Raw genomic sequence first — 26,397 nt, forward strand, 5'->3', positions numbered from 1 at the left:
GGAATGGATCAGTGTATAGAACGGATGAGTGTATGCAGCAGATGAGTGTATGGAGCGGACAAATGTTTGGAACGGATGGTGGAATGGAACGCATGGATGTATAGAACGCATGGGTGTATAGAGCGGATCGGTGTATAGAGCGAATGAGTGTATGGAGCGGATAACTGTATGGAGCGGATGAGTGCATGGAAACGGATGAATGCATGGAGAAAATGAATGCATGAGCGGATGAGTACATGGAGCGGCGGGTATATGGAACGGATGGGTGTATGGTACCGATGGGTGTATGGAACGGATGGGTGCATGGAGCGGTTGGGCGTATACAGCGGATGGGTGTATGGAGCGGATGGATATATGGAGCGGATGGGTGTATGGAATGGATGGGTGCATAGAGCGGTTGGGCGTATACAGCGGATGGGTGTATAGAGCGGATGGATATATGGAGCAGATGGGTGCATGGAACGGATGGTGTATGGAGCGGATGGATGTATGGAGCGGATGGGTGCATAGAACGGATGGGTGTATGGAGCGGTTAGGTGTATGCAGCCAGCAGATCGGTGTATGGAGAGGTTAGATGTATGCAGTCACCAGATCGGTGTATGGGGAGCTTAGGTGTATGAAGCCAAAGGGAGTATGGAGCGGTTAGGCGTATGGAACGGATGAATATATGAAGTGGATGTATATTCAGAGTAAATGAAGGTATAAGACAGGTGAGTGTAGAGATGAATATATAGAACAAGAGACTACTGCTGGATGCATGAAAATCACGAGTGATTAAAACAGATGAGTGCAGAGAGGATGAGTGCGTGGAACGGTTAAGTGCGCGGAGTGGATGAATGCATAGAGAGGATGAGTCCGTAGAGGAGGTGAGTTCGTAGAGGGGATGAGTGCGTAGAGGGGGTGAGTGCGTAGAGGGGTGAGTGCATAGAGGGATGAGTGCGTAGAGGGGGTAAGTGCGTAAAACAGGTAAACGCATAGCACGCGTGAGAGCATAAAGCGGATTAGTACCTGGAGCGAACGAGTGCCCAGAGTGAACTGATGCATCGCGTAGAGCCGACGAGTACATAGAACGAACGAGCACGGACGCATCCAGTACTGATGAGTGCGTAGAATGGATGAGTACGTTGAGCTACTGAATGCGTAGAGCATGAAGTAGTCAGGAGTGCATGCCTGAGGCAGTCAAAATGCATGCATGAGGCGGACAAGAGGGCATGCGTGGTGCGGACAAGTGGACAGTCGTGTGGCAGACAAGAGTGCATGCGCGGAGCAGACTAGACTACGCAGGGCGGACCAGAGTGCATAGAATGGATAGGTGTCCACGGTACGGACTGGAACGCATAAAATTGCGTGACGTATATAGTATGGTTTAGAATGCAAAGAACATTTGAAAGAGCATATAACTCATCATAGCACACCACTATGCTTACTCTCTCCTTTACATCACCACTCAACTAGAACACAGAGATACTATGACACCATTCGGTATATCTGTTCTCATACCAACATCCGCCGCTCACTACACATCATTCTAAGTTGACACTGCTGGTCTCACACCCCCCCAGCCAAGTGTTCTCCTCAGGCATAACACAGCCGCAGCCGTTCTGGATAAAACCTGCCTGAACGAACACATTCTCCTGACCTCTCAACCACCACACCTACGGCTAAGAAGCAGCTTCTACACAGATATCGCACAAGCTGCACACATACCCCGGTGCACACATGCACCTTTGACTCTCTCTACTGATCTGAACTTCGGTTCCCAAGGGCTTTCAACCTACCAGCGCCTTCAGACCATACCAATGGTATATAAGGCGCTATATAAATGCAAAATAACATAACATAACATTACCAAGAGGAGAAACCTGACGTCTGTATCCCCATGACTCCTGCAGCGACAGTATCAACCCTGGGAGCAACTAATACCTTGCCAAGTGAATACCATGATTTCCAGGATGTTTTCCGAAAGGACCAAGCCAATACATTGCCATCGCACAGGCCCTATGACTGTCAGATCGACCTTGTTCCTGGTGCACAAATCCCTTGCAGCAGAATCTACGCTCTCACAGAACCAGAAACCTTCATTTGAAATCCTATTTAGACCAGTACCTTGCAAACAGATTTATCCGTCCTTCGAAGTCCCCCCGCAGCCAGTCCTTTGTTCTTCGTACCGAAAAAGGAAGGAGACTTGAGAACCTGTATTGACTACGCGCATTGAACCAGATCACCGTGAAGAACCGCTACCCCTTGCCACTTATCCCTGAGATGCTAGACCAAGTTAAAGATGCCCAGATTTATACCAAATTGGACCTTCGAGGAGCATACCACCTGGTCCGAGTCAGAAAAGGAGATGAATGGAAAACCGCCTTCCGTACTAAGTACGGCTTGTTTGAATATCAAGTCATGCCCTTCGGGTTATGCAACGCTCTTGCGGCATTCCAATATTTCATGAATGACGTCTTAAGGGAGTTAATTAATGTGTGCACCTTAGTGTACATAGACGACATCTTAGTGTACTCAGCCTCGGAACAAGATCATGTCAGGCACGTTCGTTCAGTCCTCACCAAGCTCCGTCAACATCTCATGTTTGCAAAGCTTGAAAAATGCTTTTTTCACGTCACCGAAGTAGAATTTCTTGGTTTTATCATTACTCCAGGAGGCATCAGAATGGACGTGCACAAGGTAGATGCTATTCTGAAATGGCCTTCACTGACGTCTCTGAAAGGGGTACAAAGCATGCTGGGCTTTGCGAACTTCTACCGCCGATTTATCCCAGACTTCTCTCAGGTTGTGCATCCAATCACAGTACTATTACGAAAAAACAATAAAAAGTTTGCTTGGACCGAAGAAGCAGAAGAAGCCTTTCAGGAACTTAAACAGAGGTTTACCTCCGCTCCAATCCTGCGACATCCTCGTCCAGACCTCCCTTATGTCATTGAAACTGATGCGTCCAGTCTTGCAATGGGGCTGTCATTTCACAGAGAGACCCGGAAACCGGCCAGCTACATCCTGTGGCATTCTGGTCGAAAAAGTTCTCACCTCCAGGGATTAATTATGCCATCACAGACAAGGAACTCCTGGCTATCAAATCCGCCTTTAAAGCCTGGAGGCACTACCTTCTTGGGGCCAGACACACCATTACAGTCATCACAGACCACTGAAACCTGCAATATCTCAAAACGGCCAAGGCCCAGTCCTCGCGCCAATTACGGTGGGCCCTTTTCTTCGCCGAATATGATTATGTAATCACATTTCGACCAGGAGTCAGAAACGGAAAGGCGGATGCCTTATCTCGCATGGGCATAGATGAAATAGTATATACAACTCCAGACCCAGTACCTATTATACCTGAAGACAAACTCTTGGGCATCACGACAGCCTTAACACAAGCAGAACTACGAAAAAGAAATCCAACGGACAATGAATCCTGATGCCCACCTCGCATGGCAAACTCAAGGAGAACAATATACCATCAAGGACCATCTACCCTTTTTTAGGGATCGCCTATATGTACCCAAGAAGGAATTACAACAGCATATTATTTCAAACTATCACGATTCACTGATCGAAGGGCATCCTGGGATCACCAAAACCCTAGCTAAGGTGAAAGAACTTTTGGTGGCCTACCTGGCGTAAGGACATCATTCAGTATATTCAGTCCTGCGGTTTCTGCGCACAAAATAAATCACAGAAACAAAAACCATCTGGTCTCCTACAACCATTGGACATTCCTCCAGTTCCATGGCACACTCTTTCCCTTGACTTCATCACTGATTTACCTCCAAGCCAAGGGTTCAACACCATCCTTGTAGTTGTGGACTTATTCTCGAAGATGGCCCATTGTATTCCTCTCAAAGGCCTCCCAGACGCAGCCACTTTAGCAAAAGTGTTCCTGGAGGGCGTGGTTAAGCTACATGGCTTCCCTTCGGTTCTGATCGAGGCAGCCAGTTTGTTTCAAACTTCTGGAAAAAATGTTGTGCAATGGCGCAGATCGACGTTCGGCTATCTACCAGTCACCATCCCCAAACGGACGGCCAAACCGAGAGAACCAATCAGACACTCGAGCAATATTTACGGTGCATGCTGCACACGAACAAAGGAATTGGAAAGACCTACTATGGATAGCCGAATATGCATATAACCATTCTTTGCATTCAAGCACGGGACAAACGCCCTTCTATACCCTTTATGGCAGACATCCACGTACCTCTGACCTAGACCTTCCAGCCAGCTTGGAAAAGCCAGTGGTAAAGACTCTACACACAACCATTACTCAGGCTTTCAAAAGGGCAAAGGAACACCTTATTCATGCCAAAGAAAGACAAAAGAGATTTGCCGACCAACACCGGAAAAAGGCCCCTGATTATCAAGTAGGAGACAAAGTTTAGTTAGCCCCTAAATTCGTACCCATCAAGGGAACCCGGACCTTTCATCCCAGATTCTTAGGGCCCTATACCATTAAGGCAATTATCAATCCAGCAGCCGTGAAACTGGATTTACCACCTAATCTACACATCATGGTATTCCATGTGTCCCTCCTGAAACCAATGCAACCCGGCACACGGATTGGGACACCACCTAAGCCCATACTTGTTGACGGAGAACCAGAGTTCGAAGTCAAAGATATCTTGGACTCTAAATACTCTAGGACCAAGCTATATTATCTTGTCGATTGGAAAGGATTTGGAACACAAGATAGATCCTGGGAGCCCAGTGAGAATATCCACGCACCACGTCTAATCAGGAAATTCCATCAGACCCTCCCAACCAAACCTGGGCCAGACAGGAGGAACACCATGGGAGGGGCCTTAGGGGGGGGGTGCTATCACGACCCTCGCCCAAAACCCCTACGGCAAACCCACTAGCCAGGTGGAGTCAGGACTCGGTCCTCTAGAGCCTGGCATCCTCTTCAAAAGCCCTCATGGGGCCAGTCCTGCGCCAATTGCATCAGGCTCATACACCATGAAAAACAATGTGCTTGGGAACTACTTTATTGTATTGTCAGCCAACATGGAGGCATCCACATAGCTTGGTTCTTAAGAACCAAGCTATGCAGTCTAGTGTTTTGGGTGTGGTAGCCTAGGGACTACTTTACCTGGACTATTTTGTTGGGGCTATTTAAACCACACCCGAGCAAGACAACACCTTTCGCGTTACTTTGCAGCTTGCAACGTGACGCTCACCGTGTCCAGCTATTCCCTCGAACCTCGCAGAAGCAGAACCTGCAAGGAGACAAAAGGAACATCATTAGCAGCAGCATCTTACCTGCAGTCTTCATCTTTAAACACTTGCAGCTACTGAAAACAGCTTCCTCGAATCTGCACGCCTCGCGGACAGAACGGCCTGAAAGAGGAAGATAGAGGCAACATTAAAGAAAGCAGTAGAGACATTTACAAATTACGAACTGCTCAAAAGGCTTACCTGGGTGGTCGCCTCTCGGCTGGCACCACTCCGGACATTCCACTCGCGCTGAAGAACACTGCGACCTACAAGGAAGGAAAACACAGGTTAGCAAAGGCAAGACTTCGCGGCGCTGCGCCTAGCGCTTACTTACCGCATCATAGAGCTCTTAATATGCCATCATTTACCAGCGGGGCTCAACCAAGCCAGTTCGCCGTGCTGAAGCTCTGCATACCTAAGGGAGAAAAAAGAAATTTTAAACAAAGAAAGGCATGCAGGATAGCAACAAAACTAAAGAACAGCAATAAGACCTACCTGAACAATATCAAATGGGCAGGCGTCAGTGAAGTAACTGGACCGCACTCTCCCATGAAAGACAACGTGCCCCTGCAAAGAAGGCAGGACGGAGAGCATGCCTAATTCTACCACAAGGTGAGGAGAGGGCAACAGAGGGACTGAAATATACGGGGGTGGGCAGAACCTTCCCCACAGACCACATTAGGGCAAAGCTGAGAAGCATACCAGCGAGTAACCCGGCTGGGTGGCGTCCCTGTGGATACCAGGTGAGCATAACAGACGCCTCCTTTGCCCTTCTGCAGCCATGGGGAAGAAGGCCCTGACATAAGCAGAGGTGGGGCTATTGCTAGACACACTTGGACTCTATTTTGTGTACCCTCGACTCAACTTTGGACTAGGCCGCATTCTGTCATTGCAAAGTTTCCCCTCCCCCTGAGCAGCACCGCGAACATCGAGCACTGACAGCCCCCATCTTTTTCCTCCTGTGCCTCACCAAGTCCCTTTCTCATGGATGCACCGAGACAAGATGTTGCAAACTAAGAATGTATTAATTAAAATCTTCATCTGAGATCACTGTCCTGTGTGTGTCAGGGCCAAACCATGACTTGTAGTTGTTCATCCATCTCAACAAATGTTCTCCTGCACCTCTCACCTCCGCTGCTGGAAAATTACTGCTTGTTCAACCTTGTGCCCCTCCAAAGCTATTCTTTTCATGTACCAGAAGTGTGACCCTTCCTTGCCAACCACCCCAGAGTGCCTCCCGATAAAACAAGACCCCAGTCACAGTATATTCTGTCCTAAACTAACATGTGTCACTCCACCCCCTTTCTGATGTGCCAGACCTGTCAGCTATCAATCCCGACCCCCGCTGGTTGCCTCAGGGGCAAGACCCCCACACCCTTCACCTCGCTAGTGACCCAAAGTTGGATAGTACAAACACACAAGATACACACCCTCATTCAGGCATGGATGGCCTCACATGGCCTCTGCTTGAATGACGATAAAACGGAGATACAAATCCTAGGCTCTGAAGCCAATATCCAAAAACTCACCCCAAACTACACATCCTTCAGCATTGATAACCCTATCGAGGTGATGCCTGTGGTTAAAACCCTTGGAGTCTATCTGGACTCCTCCCTCACCCTCAAGAAGCAGGTCAATTCCCTTGCCTCCTCCACCACCTACACCTGCAAACTTATCCGCGCATCCAGGCCGTACCTCTCCAGTGCCAGCTGCATCACTCTAGCTAATGCTCTCGTCATGTCTAGGTTAGACTACTGCAATGCCCTGTACTCAGGTGCCAACAAATACATCACAGATAAAATTCAAAGACTGCAGAACAATGCCTTGAGAGCAGCCCTAAATATCCCTCACAAAGGGCACGTCACCAAATTCAGGAAAGGGGTTAATTGGCTAAAAATAACAGACAGAATCCTACTCAAAACAGCTTCCCTCACCTCTAAATGTCTGAACAACTTAGCCCCCCCGTATCTAATGGAAAAAATTACGAGGAGAACTTCCATGCGACCCATAAGATCTGCCAACTCCTTTAAACTTGAGACTCCTAGGTTTAAACGCTCAACAGCGGGAGGTTCTAGTTTCCCCGTGAAAGCTGCCTACTGTTGGAACAAGCTGCCACTCGACCTCAGAACTGAACAGCCGTACCCTAAATTCAGACACAAGCTTATTAATTGGTTGCGGGCCAATGACACATAACTTGACTAACACCCTACTCACCCCCACCTTGACCCTTACCATATTTCTGGCTTATGTATCTCTCCACACCAAGATAGCTGAGTATGCATTCCCACCTACCTAGCGCATATGTGATACTTAGACTTATAGCCTTACCTATAAACCTGAGTATATACACCCACCTGTTAGGCAGCCTTGCTAGAGTGTTCCGGACTTTTCAAAGTTATGCCATGTGCCTATACATATGTTTTGTACATATTCTTGCATATATATATTTCTTCCTTCCTTCTTTTTATTATTTGTTTTGCCTATGTGTTCTATATACTCATGCCAATTATTGTAATAAGCTTAAGATCTCTTGTATACTGCTGCGCCCGGCTACCCAAGGGTTTGGTGCGCATTACCAAATAAACAAACAAACACGTTTGCAATTTATATTGATTGATTGATATTTTATTTCCATCGCGCTCGTACACAAGTGTTTCAGAGCGCGACAAGGCAAGGGAGGGGAACAAGGGAGAACAAAACAGCCATCTTACTAGGCCCAGTGACATTGAGAACGTGCAAGAGCATGGGAGAGGGGGAGGGGGAAAGTACATGGAAGGGGGGAGAAGTGGAAAGTGCGAAGCAGAGGAGAAACAGATAAATTACAATAAATAAATAATAAAGTCAACAAACAGTGGTAGTGCAGCCAGCAATTTGGAAGTGCTAGGTTTAAGGCAGCAGACAGGGTAGGTCTGATAAAGTGCAGGAAGAAAAAAAGAGGGGGCTGTATGGGTACAGAGACAGACCCCAGTGCAAGGGGTTGCCCGGGGGCAGTGTGGGAGGGTGGCGGTGTGAGCAGGTACCTGGGTCCGGAGGACAGAGCGTGGCCAGGTGCACAGTGCCAAGAGACAACAGATCAGTAGAGGAGAGGGGGGGCAAAGGCAGAAGAAAAGAGGAAGGTCTTGAGGTGCTTCCGGAACCGGAGATGTTTCTCCTCAAGTTTTAGAGTGGCAGGGAGGCTGTTCTAGAGGGAGGCCCCAGCCGAAGACAGAGATCTACCCCAAGCTCGTTTCTTTGAAAAACAACTGAAACTGGGGAAGTTGGAGGTAGAGGAGCAAAGAGCTTGAGAGGGGAGGTATTTGCAGAGGGATAGATGAAGGTATTTTGGTATTATAGGCCTCTAATATATAACACGAGATGGGCTGAGCTGACAGGTGGTGTGGGCTGGCTGTGGGAGTTGCTGGGAGAGTGCGAAGTTCTCCAGAGGAACCAAGTAAAACACTAGAAATTTTGCACGCCATTGGTGGATGGCAGCAAACAATTCATATGTTTTTCAAAAATATTTCTAATGCCACTATGGTCTGAAGGGCTATTGGCTCCCATTCTGAGTGAAGGTCAGCGGCTTTGAATTTTTGCTTGAGAGCTGAGCAAACCCACGCACCGTACACAGTATAAGGTTCAATTGTTTTTCGACCTTGAAAGAAAGGGAGGATTCCGAAAGGAATGAATGAAGGGAGGGGTGTAATACCATCAAATATAATAAGTTTCACCATTCCAAAACTGGACAAAGGAACATGTAATTTCATTTTATGAAAATTTGTTGATCTGAATGGAGTCTCTGCGTTACGCTGAGAGAATGGAAATGCCGAATATTATGTAAGTTTTACTTTTGACGATTTTATAGACCAACGAGTCAATTTATCATTAGCCGACCGTTACTACTGGCTTACAATGTACTGGGTTGTTCTTTGTGGCATATTGCACTGACACGCAAATACAACCTGTGTGTGTACTTGTCTTTGTCCCGGGCACATGGGCAGTCCAGCATCAAGATGCATGTAGTCCACCACTGGGCCCCCCCAGGTTCCACAAACGCCTAATTCAACGCTAATATTTAATTAAAATGCCATCTATTTGTTCTTCGATTTGTAGCGTCAGCTTCCGCATCCCATTTCGAGCTGAACATACTCCATAGCACGAACCTCTGAAGCAAATTGTAGACTACTTTCCATGTTGTTTTCTCTGTGTTCCCATTGTTTCATGTCTGTATTCATCATTAGTTTTAACACGGGTCGAATTAATGGGTAAAATGATAAATTGTAATAAAGATCGGCTACTGAGACACATTTCTGTTATGTTTTTCAAACAGCTACATCCTGCCTTTCTGCGATTGTCATCGATTCCAGATACCAACTGACAGGTTTTTTAACTGGCAGCTGCAGATACACTTGAATGGCTGGATCACAATGATGCTTTTTTGGGACGATCACCACAGGCCGATATGCCCTTATGCGGTACCAGCGTTAAGGAGCAACCTGACATTGTTTACGGTGGTCTAGCGCCAAGCTGATGCCCAAGCCTTGCGATTCAAGGTGCATCCAATGCGCTTCTTATACCCAAAAGGAACACGCGTGACTCACGATAAACATTTGTGGAGCGAGATCAAAGGAAAAAATTACCCATTTGCTTGAATATGGTAATCTCTGGATGTTCTCGGAGCATTTATTTTGAAATAAAAGTACTTCACAAATTGTACAGTTTTGCTATTTCCTTTAAAAGTATAGTTTTATATTCAAAATTGGGACGCGCTGTGTTGTGAGATGATGTGTGTTGATATTCTGGGTTCTGCGTAAACTAATGTTAACACCTAGGTGATGACTGGGCGCGTTTGGCTACGCTGCCCAGTAACATCATATAGATAGGTGGAGAATATCACTAGGTTTGGTGATGTCAACATCAGGGGCGGGGGAAATGATTTAGTGCTGCCACGGCAGTCCACCTTGGGCGATGTGGCAACGGATAAGATTACCAAAAGATGGCCACACCCTGCTGCCTGATTTCGCATGTGTAAAAAAGAGGAAACCTATGGTAAGGTGCATAGGAAATGTTTGTACGACCAATCAACGTATGCTTAAAAACACATACTCGAACCCTTGGGACAATAATATTTTTGAGCACACTATTCCTTTAACGCCAGAAAGGGGCTTGTAGAATTTTGTTTGGGTTGGAATGAAAAAGGTATACTGCCAGCCATTAAGAAGCCTTTAAAACATGGTCTAGTAATGCAGGGTATGGAGTATCTGGTTGAATCCAATGAACTTACTGTTCACTGGAGTAAAATAAAAGTGTTTCTAAAAAATAACAGATAAGGAAGAAAATGACAAAAGCAGACTTTTTGGAAAATCAGGTTGCATTCCTTGAGCAACTTCTTGATATGGATGTTCTCCTTAGAGAGTGCTAGACTTCTGGAGTAACCCCATTGCAAAGTCTGAAGGGTAACAAATTACCCACAGTAAAATGGGGTCAAGATGTGCAAGTTCCAATCTCATAATGGAATGAGAAGGTGATCCAATTGTACTTATATTTCATTGACAACATTCCAACCCCTAACAAAACATGATTGTGTGGGCAAGGAGAATTTAAAGATACTCCTCAAATACAAGTAATATTTGCAAATTCAGCATATTTTGTCAATTCAGAAGCCTCATTCTGGACTAGTCCAATGTGTGGCTTCCATTTCATTCCAAGGAATCATGCTTCAACACGTCCATTCTGCTATAACTTAGTTCCAAAAAAAGACATTTTAAATCTTGAGGGAGATTACTTCCTGACCCTGCACGATGCAGGACAGTAATATTTTTATTGTTTTACGGCATTGTAGAATGCACTCTAACCGAAAGGCGCTATGGCATTTTACAATATTATGCATTCATAAAAATGCGCAATCTAATATGTACCCATTTTCAAACAATTTCTCCAATGCACTGCACATCACTACAAAAGAGGGCAATCCATTTTCCGTGGTCAATATTATTGGACCAGTTACTTGATCCACCAGAGGAAATACAAATATGCTCACTGTAACGTGTCTCTTTACTAAATGGATCAAAGGCATCCCTGCCCCAAATTGCGAAACTGACACAGCAGCTAGCCTAATGATGTCTCTCTATATATCTGGTGGTTTGTTCCTTGTGCAATTCCACACCGTTCCACCAATCTGCACCAAATGTTGCATGGTTACCTGTTAGGACCCTCTGGACATTACTGGTTACATGACATTTGGATACCCCAACCCTTTCCCTAGATTTCATCCCCTTCACACATGAGACGGTTGCCTGAAATCAGCAAACCATCGATGTGGTAGAAGGACCTGACAAAGCTCATTTTAAGCGTCTCAATGAAAAACCACATGTGAAGGCCCTAGGAGACACCATTTCCGAGGAATTTGGACCACACAGCACTGCACCATGCCAGGGTGACGTGACAAGTATGGAGAGTGCACAGAAGGTCCCAGTATGCTGCAGCATGCCAACTCTCTCCTCCCCTTCACGTCTGCTCCATGTTTTGTCAGCCAGCCACACGCACACATTCTCACTGCAGTTTACTTCAGAGTATAATTCAAATCAACCGATAAGCCAGCGACCTACAGGATCATTGATTTTCAACAATTGATGAGAGTATTACCATACACTAATGAGAGATCGGAAGGTGATGCTCTCTACACCATTACAATGATGTACAACAGTAGTGTAATTATGTTTAATTGAGTCATGAACAGCCGACACGTGTTTCGACACACAGGTCGTCTTCAAGGCGCGCACAAGAGTAGTCAAGGAAAATCTGAAAAAATCCTAATGGATGGCCGTGAAAATTGCACAGCAATAGGGACCAAGATCGTCATACAAATTACATTTCAAAGCGAAAGTAAATGCCGTACTGGCCGAATCATATATATAGCTCGGTGAATCGAGCACTCTAGCAAAGAACAGGGTGAATCCCAGTAAAACCTTTTACTGGATTCTTTTACTACCAACCAGGGTGGATTGGTTGGCGGGTCTAGAGTGATTGCTGCTTACACCTATTTCATTCTCATTATTGTTAATTCTTTCTAACCAGAATTTAATTAGTGATCACTAGCGCATGGATTTCCAGTTTCTAATCCACTTTCTAATCCGAGAGTATTATCATGTCTGTCTACAGAACCTGTGCGGAGTACATGTACGTTTGGCTAGTAATATATATTTTCTAGCCAGAATTACATTGTCAGTATAACAATCACGGTTATATGACGGGATACTGTAAAGATTTTGAGGTCTAAGATCAAGACGACGTTCCTCCCCAAAACAGAAGTACCTCAACCCCAACAAAAATATGGTAGAAATAATTGTGGGTTCTATCACTCTAACAGTTACTGGAGTGCCGGATAGATCCACTGTTTTGACTGCCAACTGTGTATCATTAAAACATGGAATGGGATATGAAGAGAGCACAATGGATTTTTCAGAAAGACAAGATCACTCGGAAGAACATGCAGGAAGAACTAGTGACCATGATTATTGATGCCATTGTGACAACCAATTTAATATCTCACTCCATAGCCCTGCATGTAAAAGAACTTCAATCAGAATTGTGGACCCCTTAAAACCCATATTGCATTTGGAAGAGATACAGGTGGGTATAAACAAACTAATACATGTAGAAGTATTTTGTTCCAAACGTTGTGAAAAATGTAAGAACAAGAATGGATGCATCATGAATTCAAGTTTCTTTTGCGATGGACAGCGTTCTTCTGTTGTCTATCAATGTTGAAAGAATGGTGATCAGATTTTTGTTAAATATTGCTTTTGTGTCAAAAGACAGAACTTACCACACAAAAGAGGTACACAATGTGTGAAGATAGAAGAGGGATATATATGTTATGATAAAGAGTCTTTCATCAGTTATGTATCAACCGTGTTCTTAAGATCTGAATGTAGGTATTGCTAATGCCCAGGACATCCTTATGTTTATAATGCTGCACATGCGTTACATCTGATGCACATCTGGAACATGGCTCTTAAGTGTGCAAAGTAATAGTTGGTCATCCAGAACCTGATACTTCAACCACTGCCTAAACTTTGGCCAAGAACTCTGACAGGTTTGCTATTGAGAAAAGTTTACCCTTTAATAATCTAATACATGACATTTCTCTAAGGACTATCGATCAAACTGATTTTAGGCCTCAAAAAGAAAATCATAAATATGTGCAATTGTGCAAACATGTTTTCCCCCTAAAACATGCTTTCCCCTAATTAAATTGTTGTAAATGTGAAATACACAGAAAATTAGCAATAATATGTGGACAGAAGTGGAAGACCAATGCTTTAATCATGATAAAGCTGAAATTATACTACGTTTAGGGTAGAAATAACCAAAATCACGTTGTTAGTTTCAATTTTGAAAAGCAAGATATTCAAACCTAAGCTGTTGTTGTTTTGAAAACATGGTGTGAGTTGTTCAAATGGAAAAGAGTGAGCTTATGAATTACTGTGGTAAACGGGCTGTCTTCGAGCTCAGAGTGTTTAAGCAAAAACCCAGATTTTGCAAATTCCACACACATGCTTGGTTTTTAAATTTAGAACAGCAAGGTTTTATACATTCTATGGACGTATTATGTCTGTGCTATGAAGTGAGTGTCAGTAGTTGCATATGAAGCGAGTGCCAGTAGCTGCCTTTTCTTCCTCTTTCATCCCTCGTCCTATTCCTGCTCTTGACACTCCTTCTGACTCAGCCCTTCCTAACCTTCACCTTTCCATCTCCAGCTCCCTTGACATCCTTGCCCCTGTCATGAGGATCCGCATGAAGCCTGTCTCCAAATGCAACAGCTGGTACGATTCTGACCCACTCTTGCTGAAAAAGCAAGTGTAGAGTTGCTGAACGGAAATGGTTGGCCTCTCACATACACTCTGACAAACTGGCCTGGCGGCTGATCCAAAGGCATTACAGACTCCATCTGGTCCCAGAAGTGGGTCCATATCCAAGTCCGCCTCCTAGGGGCCACCAACAACACGGCTGACCTTTTCAAAATCTGCAAGGAACTCATCAATCCTACTGCAGTCTCTACTTCCCACTTCTCAACCAAAACTCAGGACATCCTGTCCTCACTCTCCTCTTCACCCCCTTGTCCACCTGCTCTCTGGCCTCTCTTGGCCGCTCTGGCCACTTTCCCCCTTCTCTCCTCCTTCTCACCTATTGCACAAGGTGAGGTTACCAAGACGGTTTGCTCTATGAAAGTCTTTTCCAAACAAGTGCTTCCCTGTTCCTCTTGAACAATCAAGGACAACATTGCTGCCCTCGCTCCCTCTTTGGCTGAGTTCTGCAACCACTCTTTTGCCACTCGCCCCTTCCCACTACCTCACATCACTCTCTTGTGCACCCCCTCTTAAAAAAGCCATCCGCAGACCATTTTTGCCTATCTAACTACTGCCCTATTTCCACTATAACATTCTTGGGCAAACCTTTGGAGAGGTTGGCCGTCTCTCAACTTATCCATCACACTGAAGCTGTTGGTTGCCTCCATGACCACCAGTCTGGCTCCAGAGCAGCCAGAGGCACGGAAACTGCTCTCCTGAACACCCTTGACAACTTGCTCTCTAATTCTGACTCCTGCTCTCCCTCTGTTCTCATCCTTCTGGATCTCTCCCCTGCCTTCGACACTGCCAATCATGTCACCCTCTTAAATTGCCTCTGTGGCACCCTGGGTATCAAGGACCAGGCTTTGGCTTGGTTGACCTCATTCCTGTCAAACAGGCCCTCCCAGGTTCAAATGGGCCCTTTTCTCTCCTCTACCTGCAGCGTTCCACAGGGCTCTTTCCTCTTGCTGTGGCTTTTCAACATATACCTTGCCCCTTTTGCCCACTTAATCTCCACCTTCTCCCCTCATTTCCAGTGTTATGTGATGACACACAGCTTTTCTTTCTCTACCTCCTCCCCTTCTTCTCTCATTCCCGATTGCCTGACTGCTATTCAGGCATGATGTTCTGGTAATGACATTTGTCTTAATGCCAATAAGACTAAGATCCTTCTCATTGGAACTCCTGCCCCTTCATTCCCTCCTAATCTCTGGCTGCCCTCCTTGGGCCCTCTCCCTTCACCCTCTTGTGAGGCAAAGAACTGGGGAGTCATCTTTGATCCTTCTTTCTCATTCTCACATCACAGGCCTTGCCAGGAAGGCCCACTTCCAGCTCTATCTCCTCAAAGGCATTCTCCCTTTCCTCACCTTCCCCCAGAAACTCAGTGTCTCAAGAGCTCTGCTTCTCTCCGGGCTGGACTTTTGCAACAGCCTCTTCTTCAATCTGCCTCTTTCTTCCCTCCACACTCTCCAACTAATTCAAAATAGGCCTGCACGACCTATCCTTGGCCTCAAGCCAAGATTGCTTCTCTTCAGCCCTAACATCTCTCTACTGGCTGCTGGTGGCTTCCAGGATCAAATTCAAGACCCTCTGCATCATCCACAAGGCTTTCTGGGGCCTTGGACCATGCTACATCCAACTTTCCCTTCCTAAATACCTCCCTGCTAGAGTCCTTTGATCCGCTAGCTCAAACTTTCTGCAGGTCAAACGATTCTCCAAGCAGAGAGTCGGGGGGGGGACTAGGTCTCTTTCCTCAGCAGGAGCTTCCCCCTGGAATGTCCTCCCTTCCCCTCTCAGACTCGAGCTGGATCTCCTAAAGTTCCAGAAACTCCTCAAAACCTTCCTCTTATCCTCCTCCTTCCTTCTTCCCCACTAATGTCCCTGTGTTGCAATGACTGGCTGCCTGGTCCCTTCTGAGTCCTATTGAGCCAGGCCATCCTCCCTGCAAGTCTTCCGCAGTACCCCACCAGTAGCATTTGCCTTCGGGCAACCCTCACCGACTAGCCTGCCGAGTCTTGTCCACCCCTTCTCTTCGCACTTTACCTGTACCCCTGCTTCTCTCTGCACTGCCCTCCATGGACCCCTTCAGTATGTCTGCTGCCTCAACCATGGGGCTTTTAATTAGTGCACTTGCACAATCCGAATGTCGCAAGGCCTAGTAGGACCGGTTCTTGTTGTTGTATCCTCCCCTGTTCCCCCTACCCCTTTTGTCTTGTGGCGCCTGGAAACAATTTCTGATATATAGGCGCCATACAAATGTCCAATAAATAAACACAAATAAAATATTCCCAAGCAAACTAGCAAGCCTTGTGAAGCCAGGATCAACAACTTCCAATGAAAGAATGGGTGTTTAGCTAAGGCTCAGTGACTTCACCAAACACATCTGTGGGGATGACACCATTCCCAACTATTCGTATTAGGAGACTTAAACTGTTGGTTAGAAACCTCTACAGGACTTGTTGAATCCATGATTGATTTATTTGATAATATATGCCTTGACCAAAAAAGCAAAACTTCCTACACATTCATCTGGTCACTTACTTGGCTGTGTTTTAACAAATATGACATCTGTAGTAGCTGACAGAACAATAGTCTTCTCTTGGTCAGATCATGACTCGATACCTTTTGGGATTCCCACTGCCCAACCTTTATCCTCACCTTCGGGCTGTTCAGCTCCAAAATATATTTGCAAATTGAGCAATATCTTGGAGGATGCTTTTGCTAGGAGTTTTTCTAGTCTATCTACAGACAACCCAGAAGTGGGTATTTGGTCCGATTCCTGTTCCATGTTATCCTGTTTCTATGATAAAATTCAAAAGATAGTAGACTCCCTTGTGCCACGTAAAGTGAAACATTGTAAGACATCAATACCCAAATACCAAACCGTTGTCATAACGCAGAAATAAGAAAGTCTAAACAGACAGCTCATCGTTTTGAACGTCATTGGGAGGATAGCTCAGGGGCAACGTTCTCGCCTTGGAAGCAAGACATCACGAAGCACCACAAGTTTGATCCCCAGGTCTGCACTTAGAAACCTCTTGGTATTAAGCGCATTGTAAATAACCTATCATATCATTTGCGGAAATATAGAGATTCCTCCTCAAGGACTTATTACCTAAAACAAGTCAGAGGATACAAAAACATGTATTAATCGGCTCCTTAGCAGTACTAATAGTAGTAAGGAAATGTTTAAAAGTCTTCATTAATTACGTACAGCCCAGGCATTCACCCTATAGGTTATATCATCTCAATTTCTTTGAGATGAAGTGGCCAATTTTTGAGTCCACGATTTTGACTATCAGATAAAAACTGGTGAAGGCATCCCCAACCTGGTTCCTGGTGCTTTTACCATGTTTAAAATCCCAGTAATCTGGTTCAGAAAAAAATCTTTGATACATTTACGGAGCTATCAGAGAAATCTGTACTCCATTTTGTGACTGAACGATGACCAACAGGGTCTTCTCTGGACCCCTGCCCTGCATACCTTTTGAACAATGCTTGTACATGCATTTCCATGGATATTTGCACCATTAATACCCAAGCTTTGATCTCTGGTTATATACCTACCTCTTTGGAAGGCAGTAGTGGTTCCATTAATCAAAATTAATCAAAAACTTCTTTGGATGCTGCTGTCCTGAAAATGATCATCCTACCTCTCAATTGCCTTACGTTGCTAAGCTGTTGGAGGCTGAAGTGACTAGTCACATTCTAATCTTCGCAGAGCAATATAAATGGTTTAATTATGTTCAAGCAGGCTTTTGTCCATCATAATACAGGATAAGTAGTGACAGTTAATCTCGATAACTTAAAAAGATGGATTGACTCCAGTGGTACCGGAATATGGATTCTATTGGATCTGTCGCAGCATTTGACACTGTGGAGCAAACATTCTTTTGGGTCGCCTATATAATATGGGCCTGAGGGGAATTCCTTGGAAGTGGATGACATCCTTCTTGACCAAGAGAACTCATTTGATCTCGCTGACTCCCTTTCAACATCCTCTAAAATCCATCACCTGTGGCGTTCTGCAGGGCTTATTCTTTAGCCTGCTTCTTTTCAGTCGTGATATGAAACCTTTGGCAGATCTTATCTCCTCTGCTGGGCTGCAATTTAATATGCATGCTGATGATACTTAACTTGTTCACTGTCTATATGGTATCAAACCAGACCCAATGGAAGGTATTACAGCCTGTATTGAACAAATTGGATCCTCGATGTCACTAAACAGACTGTTACTTAACTCACACACATCTGCTAATATGTGCGCTGATAAAGACAGGAATGAAGTACTGCACAACATTGAACCCCTGCACATGCAGCACTTTTGGAAAAATACTGTAACTACCTGAGACAACATGTTACCCCCAACCTGCTATTCAGTTGAGACCATACTTGGTCGACTATCGCACCCTTCCAATTAGCCCTTCAACCATACGACCAAGTCTATCGATGGACCCCACAGGCCACCCCTTTTGCCTTGATGAGGACCCTGCCTTTGGTTGAATTACGTGTTGCCTGTTTTGTTCACAAATGCTTCTAATTCCTTTCAATAGTTGTCAACTGCATCTTCTCAGAAGTACGGGCCTTATTAGCCTACCAGTAAAATACAATTGAAAATGGAGCATGTTCCAGCATCAACTGGGCAATAAAACACTGGCACAGTTTATCAAAATCGCCACATGCACAAAGTTGCCTTTGATTACTGTAACGTGCATTGGTGAGGTTGAGCATTAGACCTTGTGATATTGTACATCAGAGTAAAAAAAAATCGAAGTAAAATTATTTAATTAAATTATGTGTTGTCCCAGGCAGGGTTGAGAATTTGATTCATGAGCCAAAACATATGACTCTTGCCCCTTCAGAATCCAACAAATGCAAATGCAGATCATATGAGTTCACATCAATTACAACTGCTCCTAGAATGGACAACTACTATGAAAGATACCCTCTCAGCAGGCCCTACAACCCTGCAGCAGTACGAACTCTACCAGAGTGGACGAAGACACACACGAAGGAGCTTGAAACTGCTACATGGACAGAATCGACTAAAGCACAGAGAATCCATGCCTCAAGTCGTTAGAGACATCACAACGACATAGCTACGTCGGACATGAAGCACACGTTCCATCCACACAGGCGGCACACTCACACACCCAACTACACAAAGAATACAGGTATACAGTTCTATGAGTTAGAGGACAGTAACATATACATATTTTCTGCACGTTTATTATTTTGCCATTAGGCTTGCCACAGCAACGGAAGAAGCAAAGAAGAGCTTGTGTAAATGCTTGCAGATGCTTACATGCAAATAACCCCATGGTATGGCAGGAGCACTTGAGGGACCTGACAGCCATGATGCACTAACCTATGGACACAATGGAAGACGGATATAGTAGAAGCGAGACTATGGCGTAGGAAAATCTAGTAGGCCACGATCGTCTTACAGAAACCTGAAGCCTCACCGACTGCTGTGCAAGCAGAACCACCGTGGTGGGAACAAAGACACTAAAAGGGCGCAATGTTGCAAATGACATTCCTTGCCCTAAACCAATGTGACACTGGCTGCAGGAGAGGCGTGCTCTCTCCGACAAAAACCAGAATAATTCAGAGCTCCTGTGCTCACAAACATGGTCTCCAAGCATGTGATCCGGCCGAGCTGATGAACCAAGAATTGGTGGCTGGGAAGAGCCAACCGTCTCATGGATCAGACAATGGTCGCAACAAGATCGTTACACTCAAGCTACAGTTCAGCGTTGGGAAACAGAGCGCTCTCATGGCAGTTATGGTTTACACCCAGTTATGACGCAAACACATAGTTGCACATCACCAACACATAGTTGCACATGCACCATGAACAGGTGTCTAGCAGGCTGTGGACTAAGGTTGTCCCAGGGTTGGGGGCCCGCAGCTCGCCCAATCAGAAATCATGGCCCTAGGGGGGGTAGCAGGGGTCACTGACCAATCACAGGGTCTGCATACTGTAAACAAATATATAGGCTGTATATAGGCTCCTATATGAGAACTACCACTCAGCAACCTATCCGGAGTGGAGTTTGGTTTTGGAGAAGGGTCTAGAATGTGGCGCAAATGATGATGTCACATGTCATCAAAACATGGTCTGCGAGCCTGAGTACGGTGAGATGTGCCTGGACTTCTCTCCACGCATGTAATCTCTGTGGTTTGTTGGCTGTAATAAACCTCAGCTGCACCTTGCTACTTGTGTGGACATTGCATTCTTTTGGGCAGAGGAAGGAGTTAGGCCTTCTGTGAGTTCGACATCCATGGACTCTTGGCATGGCTCAACCTGCCTGGGTGTCCACCCCTAACAAGTTGGAGGCACTGCTGAGATCGTTTGTGAAGTCAGCCTGGCCAGAATCTGCCTCCTTAGCCGTCGGACCCGGAAGGCTGCAGGACCCTCGCAGCAATTGCGAGACAACCGGACAGTGCAAATCGGAGATAGGCTGTCTTGAGAATATATCCCGCCCGCAGTCGGTGAGGAGTCCATGCAGTCCCGAAGGGTAAGACGAGTAGTTGACGGTGAGCCATCAGCCGAGCAGCATCGATGAACGCAGACTGTAAATAGTGGTCCACATAAAAAGCAACGTGTCATGTGGGTGGGTTCCATGTATGCGGGAGCAGGGAGCTATAAACTGTGATCAATATTGGTAGTGAAGTTGTGGCAGCACATGCATGGTGGTAGGGACCTGACTGGAGGTAGAAGTCCCTTTTCTAAGTTTAGGAAGCGTTCGGGTTGCAAGGCAAAGCATTTCAGTGATTAGCAGGGATGAAAGACTCGATATGCTTGGATTGTGAATATATATATCGTAGTTTTTTTGGGGGGTTTGCTCTGGGTACAGCTTCTTATGCCGGCGACCCCAATGTACCACCTATTAGTATGGTGTCACATTGGTGTGGTAGTTCTAGGAGGGACCAGTCCCACCCTCCTTGGTTTCTATGCAAAGTCTATGAACCACACTGTAACTGCGCCAGCAAAATCTAGTTTACTCAAGAAATTATTTCCCTTTGTCACTGTGATTGCAGTCAGAAGAAATGTATTATTTCATTGCCCCCTTGATTTACACGTCTTGCGGCCTCTCCAGGGCCTTTGTCAAAACAGAAAGTTGTCTGGGCAAGTTAAATCATATTCATGCTCTAAAGATGGTTTTACAAATGAGAGTGAAGTATAAATTATATTTATAATGAAATAAAAATAAATATGAGCATGTGTGAAAAGGGGAGGAAAAATCAGGTTTTGTAGTCACCATTGTTAACTGTTTTGTAAAGACAACAAAATTGTTCCGAAATACACTGGGAAGAAACAAAAAACCACCTACCTGGGGATTTATATAGTGAACAGATGTCTGAAGAAACCCTGGTGGATCTTCGAAGAATAGGAGAAATCCCCCTGAGAACTCCTCAAAGGACCTGCAAAAGCTTGTCCCTCGTGAAACTCTGAGGGAAACCCTCGTGGGGGATAAAACCCTGGAAGAGCTGCTGGTGGGCGTTGTCTTCCTGTGGAGACCCGGTGAGAACTGGTCTGGGTATTCCTTCTGGCTGTTTTAGACGAGATCCCTTTGAAACTGAGCTAAATATAGTGGGTAAAAATGAACACAGTTATTCCTGAAAGTAAGGAAAGGAGAAGTTCCTATAGAGGGTTCTAAGAGCTTACCATGTGCTAAACATGAAGAGAGCGGAGAGGTAAGGAATCTCTGTCGTGTTGCAAAAGTAAGAGGGCACTATGATGAGGGAAAGAAAAGACCCGTAAGATTTAGGGTGGATGTATCTAGTTCTATAGGAGTAGGAAGAACTAGGAGAAAGCCTACCCTTTTACTTCCAAGTCCTTTTGAGCCAGCCTGAAAGGATGAGGAAAATCTGGAGGTTCCCAACAAGGTATTGCTATAAAGGAAGGGTGAGGAGTTAGAAACAGAAGTCCGATAGCCGGGAGTGATTGAAGAAGTACGATGAAAAGTAGATTAGTACCTAGAGACTCCCTGGAGGGAGGTATGGAGGATATTCCGGGTCTAAGCGTGCTTAGAAGTAGAATCGATCCCGGAAATGCCGGAAATGAAAATGAAAGGTTCCGTAAAGCCTTCTGAAATAAAAGGGAGGAATGGAGAACAAGAAGGTGAGTAAAGTAGACAAAAAATGGTTGAGAGGAAATGTCTTCGTAATCCTAGTGAGGCGAACTTACGAAGCGTGTGCCGGCTCCTGAGAGAGTAGCAACGCATCTTCCTTCTGGTGTTGCTGGATTATAAAGGAGTGAACAGGAAGTGATGGTGAAAGGTTGCAAGGCTTCCTGGGAATTAACAACTAGCCTGCATTGTACGCTAGCGATGGTAACCGCTGTGGCGGCCATCTTGGAATCAGTCTCAACTAGACTGTGGAGTAGACGATTTCCTAGTGCAGAAGTGGCGGCCATGTTGGAAATAGGTCGGAAGGCGAAATGCACATTAGAAACCATCACAACCATTGATTATCAAACCTGCACATACACCATAACAATGAACAATACATGAGACAAAATGAAACAACAAGAAAAAGAAAAGAGAAAAGAGAAAAAGTTATAAGTATATGCATGTGTAGTCACACCTTAATTCTCTTCAACATACTCATTTTTTCATTTAGTTTGAATTTTGCATTATTCAAAACACATATACTCCTATTTGTAATGTAACCTCAGTCCTGTATAATGAGATCAAAAGAGTTGTACCTCGAGTATCAACACAGTTAAGTTGGTAATCATACTATTCATGAAAAATAGCCCCTTAGCACGCATCATCTGGTACAATTTAATTATGCCATAGTTATGAATAGTAAAACCTGCTTACCTATTTGAGTTCTGTTAATTCACGGGTTAATCCCTGTAAAAGTGAAAGCAACGTACTAAAAAATCCGTAGTCTGAAGTGCTTACAGATTTGCATATTGTATGAATGTCGAAAATTCTGATTCCAGCCTGTCCTCTAAAACATATATATATATATGTCCATTCAGGTAATGTAGAAATACTTGTTGGCATCGGCGAGTATTGTAGTTAAATTTGTGTTTAGTGATTAAGACAAGCGTGTCCGTACCGATGCTTAATCTGATATAGAGACGTGGATATATAAAAACGAGAGTCAGGGAAGACCCGCGCAAGCCTTTGCACAACTCTTAACATTGATTCTTGTGCGCGTTATCACAAACTGGTTGCGGGCATAAATAAACCTCCCCCGGCCCCCTTTTACCTGTTCTTGGCTGCGGACATGTTTACTCGCGTCGGCACCGCTGCTACTGAAAGGTACTGAGTGTGCGCCCTGCAATGTATATTTGTTTCCATGACAACAAAGGTTGTCCTTCGTTCCTGTCTACATTGGCTTAAGTTGACCGCCATGTTGGAGCGGAGTCAAATGACAATAAAGCTTTATATATTACCATTTGACATAACACGTATTCCTGCTGCTAAAAGTAGCTTAGGACTTAATAAGTGAAACATTACGGCTGTTGATTTTGATATGCTCGTACTTCGAGTATTAATCAATGTACTCGATTGTACAGTATACTCCACCCCGGAGAGGTGGGAAGACAGCTGTGGGGTTGAACCAACGGGTCATTGTTCTGTGCGCACTTACATGTTCTATTCATCTGTTTGAACTTTAGCTTGGTGACATCCCCCATAGGTTGGTACATAGGGCGGTGTGTTATGACAGAGATGAACTAGCATTGCGGAATTGGGATTGGTAGAGAGGTGAACTAGTGGTGGTGCGTGGGAGGTGCATGCTCACGATTGAGGTGGTATGACCATGAATAGTGGGGCAGTAACACCCATACAACACCTTAGTAAGACTCTGCCCCTGTGTAAAGATAAAATGGAGAAATATAGTATACAGTGGTCCTAAGGCACGGAAAGGGAAAATAGCAAGGCCATGGCCGCCTAACGGCAGTTTCTCCAGGGATGAGCTGCAATCACTATTAACCCACTTACAGAGCACATACAAGGGAAAGAAATTAACTAACCGCTTGAAAATATTTGTACTGTGGCGTATGTTCCAGGAGGACCGGCCATGGATGATGAGCCAGCAGGAGGTAAAGGAGCAGGGAGCAGATCCTTCCGCTCCGCCTCCCGCACCGCACAGCGTAATATCCGATGACGCAGAGGAGGAGCAGGGCATATACCCATTAAGAGAACTAAAAGCAGCAGAGGGATACTCAAACCCTACATATAAACCACCCCCATACACCAAAAGCGAACAACAGCAAGGCATAGGGCAGGCGGCCAGCTGCTCCGAACTCGATGAGGAGGGGCGGCGGCACACAAAACCAGAGTTCGCAGGAATAGGACCAGAAGAATGGATAGCTGCACAGATACTACTGAAATTAAAGGGGGCCACACCGAGGGCAGCAGAAAGTACAACAAAGGCAATAGAAGGCTTGGAGTTGGGACAAGGATGTCGTGGGAGGAGCAACCTCAAGGGGATGAGGAAGCGAGACTGGAACGGGAGGGCCTGGAATGAAAGTGAGAATTAGCAAAAGAACTAGAGCTACAGGAGCAGGGACGCAGAGAGCACCTGGCCATGTTAGAGAGGGACCGAAGGGACATGGTGGCAAGGGACACGAGGGAGGAAAGGCAAAGGGAAGAGATGGAGACCTAGGAACACACATGCTCCCTATAAAACAAATTGTTCAGGCATATTGTGGAACCACGGTACAGAGCAGGGAGCCAACTGACCTGAGCTGTCCCAGTACGGGACAGACATGGCCCTTGCATGGTTGCCAGGAATTGCAGGGAAGGTATGGAGGAGACCAGGTGAGTACCTATTCTGGCCAGAGACACCATCAGATGAGGCAGAAGGAACAGTTGTATCTATAGACATCGAAGGGGTTGTGGCAAGGGAGGATTGGGTTGCAGTCCATGTAGTTGATGACCAGGGAGAAGGCTTGGAGGCCAGTAATTGCAGTTGCAGAAGGATGTAGACTGCACGTGACAGATGAGCTCTTTTCAGAAGACAGAGGGGAGGCAGAAATGATGTTGGAAATGAGTGTGCGCTTCTGGTTACACATCACATACAGAGAGGTTGCACAGAAAAGGGCACTGGCACTAGAAGCGCCACTGCCATTTTGGGAGGAGGATCTGGCCAAGGTACCCAACAACTTATGGACCACAAGTCCCTATGATGTGGGGTGCATTAAAAGCATAGGGGGAGTGAAGAAAAAACTGAAACCTGGTGCAATACTACCACGGGTAAAACAATGCCACCTGATGAAAGAGGCAGATGAGGGCATCTATGAAACAATCAACGCCCTCATTTAAAAATGGAATTGTGGTACCATCAGAATCTCCATGCAAAACTGCAGTGTACCCTGCCCTCCGAGCTGCAAAATTTCTTGTCTGGGATGTATTCCCAAGATGGGGTGTTTGTGAGGTCCTGCGGTCTGACAATGGCCCTCACTTCGCCAATGAAATGTTCCAACACACCACTGCCCTGCTAGGCAAAAACACAAATTTGCATGTGCGTACATCCGCAAGCAAACGGGATGTGAGAATTCCTCAATGGCCTCCTGAAAGAGTGCATAGCAAAAACACAGCAACGCGCCAAGAAGAATTGGCTCCACTACCTACCCTCAGCCTTGTTTGAACTGCTCAATAAACCAGGGTCCGACCACCATTTAACACCCCATGAGGTGGTGACAGGACGGCACATGCACCTCCCGTTGGCTCCACAAAGAAGGGCACTGAGGGACTGTGAGAATGTAGCCTAAGTACTTGGACAAGAAATGTTTGACTTTGCTTGTTTCTAGCACCTCTTTTATCTCTCACTGGATACAGCAGACACAGGGGAGGCCGGAAGACGACACACAAGAAGGCAGCAAAAACCAGTAGGTACACAAGGAACAACCTGTACAAATTGGGGACTTCGTCCCCCTGAAAATGTTACCCGGTGCTGGAATGCGCCCTGCTTCACAAGACAGTCTGAAATCACCTGCATGACGTCAAGCCCTACAAAGCATTGGCCTCACCCCAACGGAAAACTGCAGAAATCGACAGGGCCAATGCTGCATGAACAAACGATCAACGAGAAAGCACAAATGTCCCAGACACAAACAAGCTAGAGACTACTGGCCACCCTATGGTCAGACTCTCCCAAGCCCCTGAAATTCCCACAGCAACATTTGTGCAAATTGACCAATGAAGAACATTGCCCCTGTCCTCAAGACATTTAGTAATTGAAATTTGAATATTGCCCTGCCCAAACTCGCTCCCATGAACTGGAACAATTCTGACAACTTATTTTTGTTTTATTGAAATATTGCTTCAGTTGAATTAACAACTTTTTCAATATACATGTTACGTTTCACTTGTCATTCTTTAAC

The sequence above is a fragment of the Ambystoma mexicanum genome, chromosome 13 (assembly GCF_040938575.1).
Source record: "Ambystoma mexicanum isolate Mex_15411 chromosome 13, UKY_AmexF1_1, whole genome shotgun sequence".
Lineage (NCBI taxonomy): Eukaryota > Metazoa > Chordata > Amphibia > Caudata > Ambystomatidae > Ambystoma > Ambystoma mexicanum.